Raw genomic sequence first — 17534 nt, forward strand, 5'->3', positions numbered from 1 at the left:
GGGGAAGGGGCAGAGAGAGGGAGACACAGAATCCGAAACAGGCTCCAGGCTCTGAGCTGTCAGCACAGTGCCCGACGCAGGGCTCGGACTCACGAACTGCAAAGATCATGATCTGAGCCAAAGTCGGACACTCAACCAACTGAGCCACCCAGGTGCCCCATGAAATTCCTTATTTTTTGGATGACTCTATTGCCAATAATCAATAGAGTTTGTAAGGACAAGGTTCTTGTTTAGATGAAAATATCACAAAAATAATAACTCTTATTTATATAGTATTTGTGTAAGTTGGGCAGGTACTATTTTGAGCAATTTACACATATTGACTCATTAAATCTTTAGTACAACATATGACAGATGGGCAAATACAGGTCCAGGAATGGTAGTGGCTGCCCAAGGCACACAGTGAATAAGGGGAGATGCTGGGATTTGAGACAAGTCAGGCTGTTCGCAACCATTACACCATATAGCACCACATATTTATCTACTAACACTAATTGAATGCATTAAAATCAGTTCATGATGTTTCCAGATTGTAAAAGGATAAACCTAATATGGTCTAGTTTATTATTATAGCACCAATAATTCACTGATCCACTTAGCAAATATTTATTTAACTCCTGCTGTGTGTTTGTCACCGTGTGAGACATAAATGGCATAAAATAGACAGGATTATTTACAATAAAATAAAATAAAATAAAATAAAATAAAATAAAATAAAATAAAATAAAATAAAATAAAATAAAATAAAATAAAATAAAATAACAGGATTCCTCATTTCATGGAACATTCAGCCTGTCTAGGAACAGAGATTTTTAAACCAGTGATTATAAGAAAGCGAGCATGATATGTGATATGACAGGGAGGCTCCAGGGAACAGAGGACCTAACCATGTCTAGGTAGCAGAGGGGGCTTCTTTGAGAAAGCAACATTCCCACTAAGATCTGAAGGATGAGAAGTTATTCATGTAAATGGTGAGAGGAGGGGTGTTCCTAGGTGGAGGTAGCAGAAAATGGGGGAGTTTATCGTCCAAAAGAACCATCTGGAGCTTGCAGAGAAGGAAAAAGTGAGAAGAGCAGCAGTGATCCTGAAGAGCTAAGCAGGACAGATCATGGACAGGTTTGAAGATCATGTTAAGGAGTTTCTCCTTTAACTCAAAAGCAAAGGGGGAGTCCATATGAAAGATTTAGGAGCTGGGGAGTGATATAATTATATTTTCATTTTAAAAAGAATATTCTGACTACCATATGGACAGTAGATTGAAAGTGTATGTATGTGGAGGGGCAAGACTAGAGGCAGGGAGACCAGTTAAGAGACTGTAGTCCAGGAACAATGGTGGCCAGGTCTAGAGGGTTCATAGAAATGGAGAGAATTGGGCAGATTTAAGAGGTAAGTAAAAGGTAGAATCTGGGGCACCAGGCTAGCTCAGTTGGTTGAGTGTCCAACTCTTGATTTTGGCTTAGGTCATGATCCTAGCATTGTGTGATCAAGCCGAGTCAGTCTCCACACTGAGCATGGAGCCTGTTTAAGATTCTCTCCCTCTCTCCCACTCTCTCACTCTCTCTCCCCCTTCCCCTGCTCGTGTTCTCGCTCTCTCTCAAAATAAAATACATTTTTTTTTTCTTAAAAAAAGGTAAAATCAGTAGGACGTAGTAATTGATTGGATGTGAGGATAAGGAATTGTCAGCTGTTTCTGGCTCTGGCAAAGGAGAAGATGATTATGCCCTTTACTGAGTTGGAAACCTTGGATACATGCATAGGCCATGGAGGAAAGGTGATGATAATGGCATTAGTTGAATGTGCTGAGTTTTAGGTGCCTCTGAGACATCTAAATGAAGTTAAGAACCTACAACAGTGCACATAGTACATAGGAGGTACTCAAAAACTTCTGTTGAGTTGAATGAACACATAGTAGACAGCGGGGTATATGTGTTTGGAGCTCAAAGTCAGGCTTACAGAGATAGAGACAAATATCTCTAAAATATTAGCATATAGCTGACAACTGGAGCAAAGAAGTGCTGAAACATGGGAGCATGAAGAGTGAGAAAAGCAGAAGGCCTGGGATGGAGCCTTGGGCAGTGCCAGCGTTCAAGCAGTAGGTGGAAGAAGTGGAGGCTGTAAAGGGCAAGTAGTCAGCAAGGTGGGAGGAATATCATAGGAGTGCTGTGTCATGGAAGCAAAGGGAATGAGCTATGTTCAGTTGTCAAACTATCAAATGCCTCAAACAGATCAAGCGGCATAAGGACTAAAAAATATCTCCTGGGTTTAGAAATGAAGAAGACATTGGTGACCTAGTGACACCAGAGAGTGCTGAAGGATGAAGCCAGATGGGAGTTCTGAGCGCTGAACCAGTGGGTTGAGGAATGACTAATGACTAAAGAGTAGAAAATGGGGACAGCAAATATGAACAACTTGTCAGCGAGTATTAGCAGTAATGGAAGCAAAATAACAAAGAAAAGGCCAATGAAAAGAACATCATGCCTCTTTTCCTTTTCCTTCTCCTTTGCTGAATAATTCAGTCCTAAAACCATGAGGTGGGGCAAAGCAAGAGAGCTGTGCACACAGATGGGTGGCTGGTGCAGGGCACAAGAGCCCAAGCAAGAGTGTGTCCATGTGAGGGAAAGACCAGTGAGATGTCACATATTTGATCAGCCTCCCTGTGTGCAAACCAGCCATTACTATGGCCACCTTGTCCTCTCCCTTAGTGCTTTCTTTACAACCCCTGTTGTTCTGTGTTCCTGTACCTCATGCTGAGCCTTCCTGAGTGTGCACACTCTGCTCATCCTGCTTGGCCTCTGATATCCCTCATCAAGCAACATCTCTGCATGGACAGCATGCTCACCTTGCCATGCCGTGGTACCTATGCCAGATCGCTTCCATTCATGGATGCCATTCCCAACTCATGTGGGTTCCAATAACTCCCACTGGGCCTTCCTTTGTATGGACACATTTATCACTCCACTTAGATTCTGAAATTCCAGCCAGGATATCCTCATGTATGGTCACTGTGATGGTTAAGTATAATCTTGACTGGCTTGTGAGGTGCCCAAATATTTGGATAAATATTATTTTGGGGTGTGTCTGTGAGAGTGGTTCTAGAAGAGATTGACATTTGAATTTGCAGACTGAGTAAAGCAGATTGCCTTCTCCATTGTGTGCGGGGTTCATCCAACTCATTGAAGGCCTGGATAGAATAAGAGTAAGAAAGAATTCTTGTGCTCTGCTTAACTGTTCTTTGAGCTGGGATATTGGTCTTCTCTTGGCTGAGATTGGCCAAGACATGGTCTCAGACAGACAATTTATACCATCAGCTCTCTTAGGTCTCCAGCTTGCTGACTGCTGATCCTAGATTTCTCAGCTTCAATAATCATACAGTGAATCTCTCTCTCTCTTTCTCTCCCCTATTCACCCTGTTTCTCTGAAAAATCTAGATTAATATGGCCCCCTTCCCCTTGCTTGGGCTCCAACAGCCCATGCCAGACCACTCCTTTGCACAGTTTTCCTGTTCACTCTCTTCTCCCCCACCCTCCACCTTCTGCCTTGGGCTTAGGAATCTCAAACTGGGCCTTTCATCTGTGTGGATACACTCCTCACCCTACTTGGGCTCCTCCACACCAGCCAAGCTTCCCTGTGGACAGCTCTCTGGTTTTGCCTTACCAATGGTTTTAGGACTGAATTATTCAGGAAGAGAAAAGGGGGGAGCGGAGGAAGGAAAAACTTATATTACTTCTATTGATGTTATTTTTTGTTATCTCTTCTTCCTTTCGGTGCTAATTTTCTCTTACAAGCTGTTCATATTTGATGTAAATGTGTGTGTGTATGTGTGCATGCATGCACATGTGTGTGTGTACATAGATACATATGCTCACTCTCCTCTCCAGTGAAAAGGTCTTGGAATAGCTATATCAAGGAGTATACCCAAAGCCCACATCCTGACCTCCAAATACCATCTCCACTGAAAGGTCTAAAAGGAACCAGATCTCCATGAAGAAATGGCTGATTCCAGAGCTGTGACAAGGTAAATACACGAGCCTGGAATACCTTTTGTATTGTAAAAATTGCTAAAAGATGAGAGGGCACATCAAAATGACATATTTTGGCTCTTCCCAGCCAAATCTTGAACTACTTGAGGCTCAAAATATATAATGAATCATTGAATACAATAAGAAGTCGTGAGTCCATACTGATATATGTAAACAAATGAATAACTTGAAACTTGGATGAGAAAAAAGATACTTACATAATTTCAAAATACCTGTTCCACATAGTCCTTTCCCCACAAGATATGTATTAGTAAGGGAACAAAGTTCACAGTGGAAAAACATGGCAGATACCATCCTAATCAAGAGATCAAGGTTAACATCCTCAGTGGAACAAAAACCACACACCACCTAAAAGGCTGTTAGAAAGAATGCACCATCACTTCTGTGATATTTCAGCCAAAGTTTCCTAACCAGAATCTAATCATGAGAAATAACAGACAAACTGAAACTGATGGACACGTCACCAAATAACTGTCCTTTAATCTTCAAATGTGTCAATGTCATACAAGTTGAAAAAAAGCTTAGGAACTCTCCTAGAGTGAAGGAGATTAAAGACACAATGACTAAATGTGATGTGTGATTCTGAACTGGATCATTTTGCTATCTGGAAATCCTTGAAAGGTTGAGGAATAGGTGGTAGTAATGCATCAATGTCAAATTCCAGATTTTGTTGTGTTGGAGAATGTCTTTGTTTATAGGAAATAGACACTAACGTATTAGGGGGAGATTGGGCATAAATCTGAATTAAATATTCCAGGGAAAAAATATTCTTTGTATTGTCCTTGGAGCTTTTCTCTAAGTTTGAGATTATTTCAAAAGCACCCACTCCCCTCCACACTAATACAACAACTACACCAACATGTGAATGACTCTTCAGAGTTTTCATTGTAGCTCTCTCTATATGTATTAATCCTCATAAAAATACATTAGGTATGAAGATGGGTATTATTAATTTTATATTGTAAATGTAATTTTATATTGTAAATGTATATTGTAAATGGTGAAGAGAAATTAAGTGCCAAAGATAATGCAGGTAGTGAGTAGCCAACCATGGACTGGGTGGAAAGACAGGAGAGACAAAGTCCTGGGGCACAGGTTAATTTTTAGGGAAAACAGGTGCAGATGAGAGTGTTATGATAGGAATGAAGTGGGGGCTGCTCGACAGGATAGAAGGAAGGTATATACACTTCAGAGAGGAATAGATCAGAAACCCAGAGAAGTTAAATAACTTGCTGAAGATCCTGTAGCCAGAAAGAGTGAGCCGGGCTCAAGGGATTTTCTTTGACTTCACATTTCACAACCTTCAGTGTGTCATTAGAGTGGCCTTGGTGATTCCGAAAAGGCAGGTTTAGTAGAAAGATGATGGGAGCCTGATGAGAGGGTTAACAGAAAATTGATGCGTGGGAGGATAGAGGATTGGAGTGTTGTTTTCTTTTGGTCGCAGAGTGTGAAAAGGAGAGGTGAGGCAGGACCTGGAGAGGTAGCAGGATTAATGGAAGATCTTTTTCTTAAAATGGTGGAATCCCGAGTAGATATGCACACAGGAAGCAAAGACCATTGAAAGGGAAAGCCTGAAGATACAAGAGAGATACAAGGTGGGGTACATTAAGAAGGGCTCTGAATGCTTTCAGGGGAAGCCTGGTTTTAAGTCTGTGAATGACTGGCAGCCACCTGAAACCAGTGGAGGCCATATTTAGGTCATGGAGTGGAGTGGTTCAGAGCTTAGACTATGAAGTCAGACCGCCTGGATCTGTACTCTGGGTCTGACATGCTTAGGGCATGGTATTGGGCAAGCAACTTAATGTCTCTGCCTTGACTTCTTATTTTAATATGAAGGATTGTAAAAACACTTACCAAGAATTACATGAATTAGTACACACTGGGAAGTGCTTGACACATAGTAATACTCAAAAAAATGTTAACTATTATTTTTGGTGGGATAATCTGTGGAGGTCTGAAAATCTTTTTCAATAGTTGATGTGAAAGATAATAAGCACTTGAACCAAGGTTGTGTTAGAAGGCTTTCACAAAGGGGCTAAATTTGAGATGTATGAGTAGCTAAACAATGCAAGACTTGGTACCTGATTGAAGGCTTGGAGTAAGAGAAAGGATTTGCAGAATTGGATGGATGATGTTGCCACGGTAACATGGTAAATTAAAGATAGCAAATTCAGTTTGCAATGCATTAAGATTGAGGTGCTGTGTACATCTCAGTGGAGATACCCCACAAACAGTTGAGTATATGAACCTGAATTGCTGGAGAGAAGTGATTAGCCATAACCTGTACTTGAACCATGATACTGGATGAGGAAGTGAGGTAGAAAGCAGTGTTGAAAAGTTGAGGGATTTAAGACAGGTTTGGCACAGATTCTGTCAAAAACTCAGAAATAAACGAAAGAGAGCCAAAGAGGGGTCAGTTGTAGGTTAGGATAAGGTAGACCTCCAATGCAGGTCAAGGGAAAGACATGGTGTCCCACTGTGGATGGTAAGGTGGCCCTAATAGTGATGAGGAAGTTCTTCAGGACATCATGGGCATTTTAGGAAAGTCAGGTACAACTTCCATCAGGTTGTCCCAAACACTAAGCCTTTATAATTGATTATATCCACACATGATGGCCATAACGTTTTCTATTGAAACATTTTGCCCGGAGTTAAACAGAAAGTCAGACTGGGCAGAACTGTTATTGCAAGCAGCATGGTTTATGTCTGATCCTATCTTCAGTTGATTGTGATGCCTCAAAAGTACCGGCGAGCCACCTCTATGTGGCACTGTGCCTCCCTAGCAGATGGGAATGAGTGTAGTTATTCAATGATTTGGTATGTGCATCAATTTTAATGATCAAAATAGGATTTTATGTGCAGAGTGTCTAGGCATGAGGTTAAAAGGATAAAATGCCATTATATTTCCAGTGCAGAAATGGATTAGTCCTGAAAAGTTAACAATTGCTTATGCAAGTTAAAAGTTCGTTAAATTTCACTCTGGATTTGTGTTCATCTGGGAACTTATGAAAATGAAGCCTTTCAGTCCCAGTTCGGGTCTCTAGAGGAAGAACACACACAAATTCATTTAATAACTCAGACTGACTTTGATCTCTGAACAGATGAATCAGGTGCAAAAAAGTGGAAGGTAGAAGTGGAAGGTGTGATGTGTCTGCCTCACATCACATTGCCTTTGCAGAAGACAGTACAATTTTGGAGTTATAAGTGCATCTCATAATTAAGTTCTGGCAATGAAATGTACAGCTTGGTGACTATACTTAGTAATACAGTCTTGTATACTCGCAATTTGCTCAGAGTAGATCTTAAATAATCTTACCAGACACACACAAAAATGGTGTACGTGAGATGATGGGTGTGTTAACTAACTTGATTGTGATAATAATTTCACAGTGCATGCATATATCAAAACATCACATTGTATCCCTTAAGTATATATAATTTTTATTTGCCAAGTACACCACAGTATATTTGGAAAAATGAGATAAAGGTAAGAGGAAATGCAAAATTAAAGGCAAATTATCAACGACTTCAGTATATAAAATATTTTAAAGCTTAAAATACATAAATAATAAAAATTTGGCCCCAGAGTCAGAATTGTATGGTCATGTTTACACATTCATGATGAAAATGAGCGTTCAAGGAAATTAGAAGACAATTATAGGAAAAAAATGTTTTCCTCAATTACACTGTTTTTTGGTTCAAATTATTTTCTGCATAAGGGTTTCAATTTCTTATTTTGCTTTCAGTATATATATATATATATATATATATATATATATATATAGTGTGTAATTATAATTATGGGTAATAGTATATTTCAAGTTTTCTGTTATGCTGTAACAAACTACTCCAAAACTTAGGGCTTGACATAATTATTTATTTTGTTCATGACTTTGGGGCCAGGAATTGAAGGAGGACTCTGCTGGGTGGTTTATCTCTGCCACATGTGGTGTCCACTGGGGTGGCTGGGGCTGGAAGATCCACATCCAAGGTGCCATCTTTACTCATATGTGGTGCCTTAGTGTTCCTTAGCACTTTTTTCCTGTCTCTCAATTGCCCTTTCTCACTCTCTTTCACCACATGGTGTCTGATCTTTCAGAGCCTTTCTATGAGGCTTGGGCTTTTCACAGCATGGTGGTTCCAGGGTATCTCTTGGTTTAAAGAGGCAGGAAGCAAGCGATTCCAGGCTACATAAAGATTATGCCTGCACCTTGCACATCCTCAGTTCTTATGTATTTTATTGGTCAAAGCAGACACAAAGCGTACTAGATTCAAGAGCGTAGATAAATAAATTCTACTTCTTGATGGAAATATGGCAAGAAAAAAGCATGTGTGGGTGACATTGTTGCCATCAGCATTAAAATGTACAATAGGCCACATAATAGAACCAAGGAGACACTGTGAGGTTTTCTAAAGTGTGGTCTGCAGAATGCCTGCATTGGAATCACCCGGAAGGGGGGTGGTTTTTACTTTGTAGAATGCTCATTCTCAATTTCTGGATAAGAATCAGAATCTCTGTGGAACTCTGTTGCTTTAATAAGACCTCCATGTGATTGTCAAGTGCACTAAAACTAGAGAAGAGTATTTCTGAGCATGGTTTTGGAGACATGAAGACCTGGATGGAAATTTGACTGCCACCAACTAGCTATGTGGCCTTGGGGTTGACTCCATTCTCTCAGCAATGGTTTCCTCATTTGTAAATTGCACCCAATGATAGTATCTGATTCACTGGGTTCTTTCTGTGATAAAACATACACTCCACGTATGAACTTGGTAGCATGGTGTCTGGAACACTGTCAATACTTTAATAATAAAGATTTGGCGAGTTAGTGAGTTTCGTTCCCCAAACAGATGAGGACTCTTGAGTGTGTAGAGAGGCTGTACACACATAATGGCCTGGACCTGAATTGTGGCCACAGTAAATTCACCAGTGTGCCAACATGCCAGTGATACACGTATATTCACTCATTAGAATCCATCGGATGAACAAGTGTGAACCTTCCTGTGTGTTTAGGTAGTCAAGTGGACTCATGTATAATAAAGAACTGACTAAACAGAAAGAAGAAAACTAGCTGAAAGTAACGTTGAATTGTTTAAAAAATGGTTCAGTGGAATGGTGGGTACCATTTGGGGAATAAGACACTCTTGGAATTCCATGATTGGGTGAAGTTCAAATATGTGTTGACATGGCCCCTGTGAACTTAACTACCTGGTAGTGGGAATGAGGAATTTGGTAGAAGAAAATGGAGGCCTGATCTGGCAAGTGGCTAAATAAAGAAATAAAGGCTCAATGTTGCACATTTATTAACAATTTTGTTATACTAGAACTAGAAACAAAAACATTAAACACAGACAATTAGAAATAAGGTGTGAGAAAGCTAAGTTGTTTCTGAAAAGTTTCAGGCTTATAATGTCAACAAAACCTGCAGAAAAGACTCTTAAAGTATTTGAGTCTGTTCTAGATGTCAGCTGTAATCGATAAAAGACTGTAGCATCTGAAAAATGGGCACCGTATGTTTGTGACAGTGAAAGAAGGCGAGAGTATTCAGAAGAAGATGAAAAGCACCCAGGTTCTGTTTCTTGTCCCTGAAGAGCTACCAAAGTGAGATTCTTTTTTAAAAGTCAACATACTTGAAATCCTGTACTTAAATGTGTTTTATAAAGCTCAGAATGAAATGAGAAACAGGTCCTGGGAGAGGTCCATTTAGAATGATAGACTGAATTTTTAGACTCCCTGTGAATTTTCTGTGTGTTGTCTGTCCCTTTAGAAAAAAACAAAAAACAAACAAACAAAAAAAACCCAACTCTTATTTATGCAACATATGTTCTTCTAAAGCACTCAGGGCTGTATGGCTGACACTGATCTACATTTACTTATCGAATCAAGTTCCAAAGCATTCCTAATTATATAATTTCTATTTCTTTACATTCCCTTACTTGTATTTTACTCCTCTTTTTCCTTTTTGATTAACTTTCTAAAACCTTTCATTACATTTATTTATCTTCTCTATCCTTTTTGTTGTGATGTCCGCCCACCCAAATGATCCAATATTTACCCTTGGTAATGACGACAATCCAGTGACTATAACAATAACAACACAACCAATTAATCTTTGTTGAGCATTTGCTGTGTATCAGATGCTGCTACTTCCTTTCTTCCTCTTCTCTCACCTGAGCCTCTCCCCAACTATGGGCACTTTTGTCTCATATTTTGAACAGTGGCTATAAATTTGTCTGTTGTTGTGATATATCATAACCTCATCAGAGCTATGAACACAAATCATGAGCGTACTCTATCATTCTGTTCCAAGATTCAGGATGCGGGAAGAAGAAACCATCTTGGAGCAAAGGATAAGTACACTCACTGTGCACACACTTAATCTCAGGCCTCATAACCTAATAGAATCTACTAATTCATTCTTTTATTCCATTGTTAATGTCTTGTGACCGAGAGAGGGAGAACAGTTTTTCCTTGGCTTTCCTCCTGCCTAATCAGGGGATCAGAATACTTACCTAGATAACACAAGGCACCTTTTCCAAATTCATTTGAGGCTGAGATAAGCTCGCTTCATGTCAGTGAAAGTGGAGGTCCAAGCAGTTACAGGGTGAAGTGGCCTCAATGAACACTTGAGCAAAGACTGCCTGTCTGCCATCTCCTGGGCCCCCCACGGGTTGAGAATTTGTGGAGCAGCTGGACAGGGAGATACCCTTCCTTTGTGCCATGTGCATGAGTGTAGTTGTTTCATTTACTAAATCCAGCCATAATACCTAGTGTTTGAGTAGTAGGAGTAGCAGTAGTATTACACTGCTGAAACAAGAAGAACTTTGTTTCTCTCTGAGAGAGTCCATCCTTGATATTTCTTTTATGCCTGGTCCTTTTATGAAATCATTGTAGAGCTCAAGAGTCAAAGTATATCCTCAGGAAATACATTAGATCTCTTCTGTGCAAGGAAGAATTATGGGACTAACAAGAGATTTTTGTTTTATCAAATTTCTAAAAACTGATACAGAGGAGGGAATATTTTCAACAATTTTTTCGAGAGTGGTAAAATTAAGCTGATTTAAAGACTTGTATTTTCTGTGCTATTGCCTGAGCACAACCCACTTCTCCATGAAACTTTTATCTTAGCTGTCAGGACAGAGACATAAGCACGACTCTAGCAATTTGTATTCCAGACAGACACATAAATTCATCACTAAAGAGTCAGAAAATGGAAGGAAGCTGCAATGAAGGTGCATTGAATGAAATGAACAAGAAACTGCATGGGATGCCTCATAACATAGCCTTGCTCAGGACTAAACCACTGCCATAACTGATCCCTTTGGAGGCTGAAAGAACCTTGACCTCAGAGGGAAAAAAAGGAGGAAGGGAGATACAAATGAACATGAATTATGTCAAGTGTTTTTCACCTGTTACCTTTACTTTAGTTAATGAAACCAATAGTCTTATCCAAAATTTACCATTGAAGTCACATTACTACTCAGTGGTAAGCAGAAGGATTTGAATGTGCATTCGTCTTTTAAGATTGCATTTATTCTGGCTCTTGCTGCTTCACTGAGAAACTACATGCTTAGAATTTCTTTCTTAAATGATTGGAGTTACTAACAATATTGAGGTGGGTCATCTCTTTTTAGCTCCAATTTGAGCCTAGAGAACTTCTCACCCATTTTTTTCTGTATGTGTGCAACCCAACGTACTAAGCTTACACATTATTAGGTAAGCATTTAAACTGTGCTATACTTTGTCTCGTTTTGCTAATCCATATAAATAGGAACTTTCTACCTTTCTTCATTTCTAGACCTAATGATTATTCTCCTACCCAACTTTCTTATGTTTTAAAGGCATGACTGGAGGGAGTAGTTTAAATGTAGTTATTGTTTTAGGTGTTTTATTTGTTTCATCAGAAATTCCCATCTAGACCTTGAGGGTGTGACGCTAACTGAAATAAGTCCGATTGAGAAAAGAAATACCATAGGATTTCACTCATATGTGGAATCTAAAGAAACAAATGAATAAACACATTCAATGTAGCATCAGACTTATAAATACAAACTGATGGTTGCCAGAGGGAAGGGGGCCAGGGGAATGGGCAAAATGGGTGAAGGAGGGTGGGAGATACAGGCTTACACTTATGGAATGAATAAGTCATGGGTATAAAAGGCACAGCACAGGGCATATAGTCAATGACATTGTAATAGTGTTGTACGGTGACAGATGGTGGCTGTACTTGTGGTGAGCACAGCATAACCCACAAGAAAGTTGAATTGCTATGCTGTACACCTGACACTAATGTAACACTGCATGTCAACTCTATGCAAATACAAAAAATGAAAAAAAGAAAAGACATCCCCGTCAATTGGCAACTTGACTGTCTTACTGAATCCTTCAGAAACTGCCAGCTTGCTGGAACAGCCTCTGTTCTATGTTAGCATGGAGATTCTACTCTTAAAATAGGGCTCTTCTTTGTTTTGGTCCTCTCTGATTCATGATGTAACAGCTCAAAGAAAGAAGTGTGGCTGTCCCGCCGGAATCTGTGCCAGCCCCTATCCACATCATGTGGTTACTCTGTAATGATGCCCTGTCACTTAAAGTGGGATTTTGCATGAATGCATCATATAACTGAATTACCCTGTTGCAAGCAAATAGCTTATTTTCTCCAGATCCATAGTCCAGAAAAATGACACAAGAAATGGCATATTAGATGCCTTCATACTTTGACTTCATTTTTGGCTTTGCCACAGCTTACATATGATTATAGATGGTAGAAAACTAAAGTGCCCAGGCTTCAATTTTTTTGACGACTACCATCTTACTTGTGCAGAAAGGGGCTTACCAAGAAACCAGTACTGGCTATTCCTTCTCCTCTCCTCTGCATGTCATGAGAATGAATCCAGGGCCTGGGAATTCATCTTCAAGGCTGAGAAAACTGGGGCAGCCTAACCTGCTTACCACGTCCATGGACTTTGAACTCTTTGCAGCACGTGAGTCTGGACCTGTGGATGAGTTAATATTAAAAACATCATGTGATCTGTCAGCCTATGTTGTGATAAACTGCCATTGGAGGAAGTGACAAGTGCTGTGAAAGCTTCTTTTCTGAATAAATTCCAGTGACACTCCTCTATTTTAGCAACTCAACATTCGGCATTTGGACTTAACTGCACGCTTAACCCTCGCTCCTTATATTTTCCTGCTTTGGTGTACTGATGTTGTTTCTATTAGGAAATCACCATCACCAAATTTTTCTGTCTAGAGGAGACTTTCTTTTTGCTTCATCATTTCAAACTCACAAATGGGCAGATTCAGAGTCAAGGGAATGATGTGCGATGCTGACTTTCTCTCTTGGCCTTAGAAGTGAGCTCTCTGTGGTTTGCATCTACTGCTTTGCCATAGGTGGTAACAGACACACAACATGAGCAATGCTAGTGAGTGTTTGTTTTCAGAAAGATTCCTTATAAGTCAGTTTCTTACAATATCCAGAGGACATCACTCTCTAGCTTCTAGCAATCAACATGCTGCTTTGCAAAAACATTTTACAATCTGACCTCTAGTCTCCCCCTTTAGCTCTTCTTCCTCAACTTCCCAGTACCCTAGTTAAATATTTGCCTGATCATTGCCAGAGCTCTGTATATACCTCAGCCCTGTTTCAATACTAGTCCATCTTTTCTTTATAACCAGGTTACTTTCTGAGAGACAAATCTGATCACATTAGCCCCCTGCCTGAAATACTCAAGTAGGATCTCCTCTACCTATAAGATATACTGTAAACTTCATAGCCTGACACTCGTCTTCTGACTACAACCTGTCTTTCTCTGATTGTTTTATTTGTATTTTTTATGCCATTATATTTTGGTGGCTCTTAGAAATGCATACAATCTAATAAGCTAAAAATGAAAGACGAAAGGAATCAAATCAAAGGGATTGATGATATCTAATTTTCCCTTTTGCTTTGCCAATTTGATGAAATTGTCCTGTCAAAGTGGTATGAAAATCATTGCTGTATTGATGGAGGCAGCCAAAGGAAATTTTACACAAGTGCTCTGTAATTAAGTAGATATGAGAATTTACTTGCCTATTTCCCCTTCTCAAAGCCTGTGTTTTGTCTTGGAATCAGATGAGAGTATAGCATAGTTTATATGCAAATGTTTACATTTTTATTAGGATAATGTCAGCATTCTTGTGCAGGCATTGCTTTTCTAGTAAATGAGGAAAGATACTTCAAAAGTTGAGAAGTTTAAAAACAATTTAGGCAGTCTATTTTCTCCCCAATCTGGGTAAGGGCAGAACCAGAAATTAGATTAGAGTAGTTGGGTCTGAAATAGAAGCAGGAGAAAGTAAGACTTAGCATTTAATGGATGGCATAATCCATATGGAGCAGAGAATTTTAAGTAGTGGGAGAAGCATAAGCAAATGCATGAAAATTGAAAAACACATTATATGTTTAAATTATGGTGAATAAAAATGTTTGGGTAAAAGTGAATTACGTCTGGAAATAGAAAGCAATATGGGCAGAAATGGTCCTTAGAACAGAGGACAGAAGATCTGAAATGCTGGACTAAGAGGTCTTACCATGACTCAATGAGCAGTAGGGAGCTTCTGGAAGAGTTTCTACAAATTGAGTTTGAGCTGTTCCATGTAGATGCAAGCGGAGTTGTTGGCTAAGATGCTGGGTGTATGGGTTTGTTCTGAACTCAGTCTTTTCCAGGTTACATTGAAAACCTTCCATTTTTCATCTTGGGGACCTCCACTTTGGAAAGAAATGGAATCTGCAAGTTTAGACTCCTGAATGAACAAGCTTGGTAACTAAATGATACAAGTTCAAATTCCACCTGCAAGGATACACCTGTGTGACTTTGCCAGGGATCTCATCTATGTTTCCACTCATAAAATTAATGAGTAGGAATGATGTGCATGGGATGTGCGAGCAGATCACAGTATCACAACTGAGGGGCTGTGCACAGTCTGAGAAGCAGTGTCAGAGGCTTCTCAAGAGCTTTCTTAGGTAAGCAGAAAATGGAGCCTTTAAAAGCAGGAACATTCTAGAGGAGGAGGTCAGCAGTGAAAGGCTTGGCAGCACCCGTGTTTAGTACCTTGAGAGCTTTTATAATATGTGCTTATTACTTGATCGTAACAATAACCACTGTGCTGAAAATTTGGAAATTGCAGAATAAGTATTAAAAAATTTTGCAACCCAATCATCCAATGATAATCACTATTAATATTGTGGTGTAAATACAGACAAGCTTTTTTCCTCCATGCATTACGTATTCTAATCCTGTACGTACATGTAACCCGCCTTCTTCTTAAAAATGTATGAGAGTACTCTTTGCAGGTCTAAGCACTTTTTTCCTCTCAGAAATAAGTGAAAGACAATCTGAGGTCAGCTTACTTCCAGCATAAGCAACAAAGAGTAAAATGGCACATGATTGCCATTTTGAGTATTTAGTGAAAATTTTACCTTATTATAAAACCACGGGCTGGGGCATGCCAAGTGTGCTGATAGAAATCATGCTGTGATAAACACAAATTCTTTCACATATTTATTTTCTTCCTTAGGATAAAATCACAGTAGCAGAATTTCTAGGTCAAAAAGTTGTGAATAATTTTAAAGATGTTAATGAATATTTCCAAATTGTCCCCCAGGAGTTTTTTAAAAAATAATTTATATTCCCCTGTTTTCCATGTACAGGTCCAGTTTTGAAATTTAGGGGCTAATGATTTAATGAATTGTTTGATTACTGAGTTCTTTGTGCAATGGCAGTGGAATGTATTAAGCATCAGGCCGGGTTGTTTTCTATAGTTTCATGTACATTGTCACTTCCCTTGATATTTTAGAAATATTTAAGCAGGTACTTAATAGATGATAAATAGCTTGCATCATATCCTTTGATTAAACATAAAACATTTATTATATCTCCCGAAGGTATAGGAAAAATCAGCAAAGCATATGAAAACACTTAATTTGGCTAGTTAGACATTTATAATGTAAGAGATACTTTTTGCGTGTTTATTAAAGTGGAATCAGATTCAGAATTCTCAATAATTTAAATAAAATGTTCCCATGGAAGACACCATATGCTACCATCTCAATTTTGTGTGTTTTATTAAATCAGAGGGGAACCTATCTTAAGAGCTACAGGCAAAGCATAGTAAAATTTAACCAAAGCATTTATTCTGTTGAGTCATTCAAGGGATATATCCTTATGGGTGCAAAATAAATATTATTGAATTAGGACTTTAAATCCGTAAAGGATCCAAAAGGGCAAGACCCACTTTCAAAATAGGAAATGAACACAAGCAGAACTCCCTCTGTTTAACGAAAAATGATTCTGTAGGGATGTGATAAACTCGTAGAAGTGTTTTTTCTTTTTACGTGGTAGTAGCTACAGACTGGTCCATCTGCTAAGAGTAGCTCCTGACCCGACTGATGAGTTCGTTCAGACAACAGGTTGTACCACTCAAGTATCACCACCACACAGGAAATCCTACGGTATCTGAGGGAGCAAAGAAATACTTCTCTTCTTTCTATTGACAACATTTGGCAACAGAGTTTCTGAGGGTTGTGGTTTAATGTAAGGAGTCTCATTCCGCTAATTACTGAATTTTAAACATCCATCACATGCCTAACCATTGTGTTAACTGGTAGACTGAATTTTAGTAAATGTTCTTTACTAGATTTTAAGGGACTTAAGAATATATACCTCATTTGGCAACCAGATTCTTATCATTAGTTTATAATAAAAGTGGAGTAGTTATATCCACATATAGCTTCTAGTGCTATCCCAGTGTATTGCAAACTGTCAATAAATTTTAGTTGTTTTTATTTAAAAGTTAATATTAGTTAATGTTGCTATGGCTATTTTATCATTATTACTGTTATTTTTAATGTTTTTTTTTAAATTTACTTTTGAGAGAGAGAGAGAGAGAGAGAGAGAGAGAGAGAGACAGAAACGGAAGCAGACTCCAGGCTCTGAGTTGTCAGCACAGACCCCAATGCGGGTCTCGAACTCATGAACCCTGAGATCATGACCTGATGGCTTAACCCACTGAGCCATCCAGGTGCCCCTCCCATTTTTTAAATTATATAAAATAAGGAAATTCTTAGCCTTTAGCGCACATCTGTTGGGGTTCTTCTTCTTTAAAGGGTAAAAGTCTTTGGCACAAGGTGACATTTAGGATGAATGTCAAAAAGACATCTGAGGAATTGTCTCCCCAGTAACACCCTTCCTTAACCCACTCTCTTCTTTGTGAGGTTACTGAATGGCTACTTCGGGACTGCCATTTTCTCACATGACCCTTTTCTCCAGGTGAAATTTCTTGATATTTGGGAAAAGATGGTCTGCAGTGGGAGAGAAGGAATCCAATATGAGAGAGACACAAATAGAAGAGAGAAAGAGAAAGAGAGGAAGGGGGTGTGGAGGGAGAGAGGCTTTCATCACTCTGGTCTGAGCCCTAGCTGTTTTTGAGGCCCCAATAGATACCTAACCTTGTTTCTT

This window comes from Panthera tigris, chromosome A3 (genome assembly GCF_018350195.1).
Source record: "Panthera tigris isolate Pti1 chromosome A3, P.tigris_Pti1_mat1.1, whole genome shotgun sequence".
NCBI classification, from domain to species: Eukaryota; Metazoa; Chordata; class Mammalia; order Carnivora; family Felidae; genus Panthera; species Panthera tigris.